Raw genomic sequence first — 2,300 nt, 5'->3', positions numbered from 1 at the left:
TGAATTTCAGAGGAGGGTAATAACTGAAATTCACTTCTACTATAACGAGTTTATTACCCTCCTACTCGTTATAGTAGAAGTGAATTTCAGTTATTACCCTCCTACTCGTTATAGTAGAAGTGAATTTCAGTTATTACCCTCCTACTCGTTATAGTAGAAGTGAATTTCAGTTATTACCCTCCTGCAGTTGAAAAATTACATATTTTTTATTATAGTGTTTTTTTTTTTTTACTTTTTCTCCTTTATTGAAAAATTTCCAGGATATCCCCGAAAAATAACACTTCTTTCGGAGACATAGCGAAACACTTTTTTCCAGTACATAATGCAATTTTAAAACAAGGTTTTGATACCACTTACGACTTTAAACCAAGAATAATTCTTGGCCTAATGTGCTATAAAACAGGCCCTTATTGTATTTACCGTTAGTAGTACCAAACTACAGTGATTCTTACAAAATAAAAAGCTTACTGAACATAATATTTGTTTTTTGGACTTTAACTTTATTTTTTTGCTCTTTTCATTTTTAAGCTACATCACAATAAAATAATTACACTATTTTCTAGAATAGCTTTCTATGTTTTCAGTTAATTTTCAACTACATTAAAATATTTCTCATAAGTGTACCTACTTTTATGAAAAATATATTAAATTTCTCTGTGTGATATTTATAAAGATGGTAAAAAAGAGTTTAGGGAATTTATCATATTTATTTATAAAAATATAGCTAAATGATAATATTTAGGGTTGAAAAAATATTCTTTTTCACGGTATTACACCTTACGCCATGTTCGGAAATTTTATGCACTTTTCTTTACAATTAATGTTGTTTATTTTTTCACTGTTCGTGGTTATTGATAATAAGAAATATATATATTGTATTTTAAGTGGCAATGTTGTTTTTTGAAGAAAATAAATTATTATTTCAGAAACATAAATCTTTTTTTAATGGATTTGCATTTTTTTCATCAAACTCGTATTGCACAATATTATAACTGTTATTTCTATAGTTTCAATAGTATATAATCTCTATATCTCTATTTGTAAATTGACACTCATATAACAATTAAAAAAAAGGGTCTGTTTTTACACCATCCATGTCACCGTCCAATTGTAACGGTTACATTAGACACAATAAACAATATTTGGGTTTAAAAAAACCGTTACAATTGGACGGTGATATAACTTATGTTAAACATGAACTACCTAGAAGTTCTTAGGTTTATAATTCACTTTTTAAACCCAAATATTGTTTATTGTGTATAATGTAACCGTTACAATTGGACGGTGATATAACTTATGTTAAACATGAACTACCTAGAAGTTCTTAGGTTTATAATTCACACATTATACACAATAAACAGTATTTGCGTTTAAAGAGTGAATTATGAACCTAATAACTTCTAGGTGGTTCATGTTTAACATAAGTTATGTTTAAAGGAAATATTTTTTTGTGTTTTATATTTAACAACTATTTATTTATTTTTTAACATTTTTTTTTGTCACTGAAAACAATAAAAATAGTCAAAAAACCCAATTCGATATATTTAACATACATAACAATGTACAATGAACACAGTTTATATATTCTTCTGTTGGTTCTTTTAGTACTGGAAGCATGTGAAATATATTTTACATCAAATGACAAATGTTTCATCACAAATGCATATATAGTATTAAGTGGATAAAATATGCATAGAAATATTCGAATTTCAATGCAAAATTGGGGCCTTGGCATAATTATATGCATTAACAAAGAATATTACTATTATCTGTATACCACTTTGGTTCGGCTACAAAACTAACGCTTTATTATAAATGAACAGATTTCTCAACCATTTCTAAAAACTAATATATTGACTGTATTCTAGGATAAACGTTATATTTGTCATTATTAATCAGGAAGTGTTAATGTTAAGTGTTATTCACCTGTCATAACAATAGCGTCCTCCAGTAGCAGACTTGAAACTAGTATCTTGAAGATTTTAATATTAGCTATTGGTAATAATTTGATATTAGATATTTGAAAACAAAAATTAATTAATGAAATGTATTTTACTTTATTTATAGAATAAATGAATAGTTCGTTAACTATAACTCTGTTTTATTGTTAAGGAAAATAAATAAAAATTTGTTACTGACATTTCTAAACTTTAAGTGATGTTTGTATTTATAATTGATAAATAAAAACTATACAAACTAACTGTTTTATGATATTTTATGTCTTACAAGATAAATTTCAATTTCCTTTATTAGAACACTGTTTCTTCCAAGTGGGAAATCTAACGCTATAGGTACATCGG

This window comes from Limulus polyphemus, unplaced genomic scaffold (genome assembly GCF_000517525.1).
Source record: "Limulus polyphemus unplaced genomic scaffold, Limulus_polyphemus-2.1.2 Scaffold1439, whole genome shotgun sequence".
Lineage (NCBI taxonomy): Eukaryota > Metazoa > Arthropoda > Merostomata > Xiphosura > Limulidae > Limulus > Limulus polyphemus.
This window is presented reverse-complemented; position numbering follows the sequence as displayed.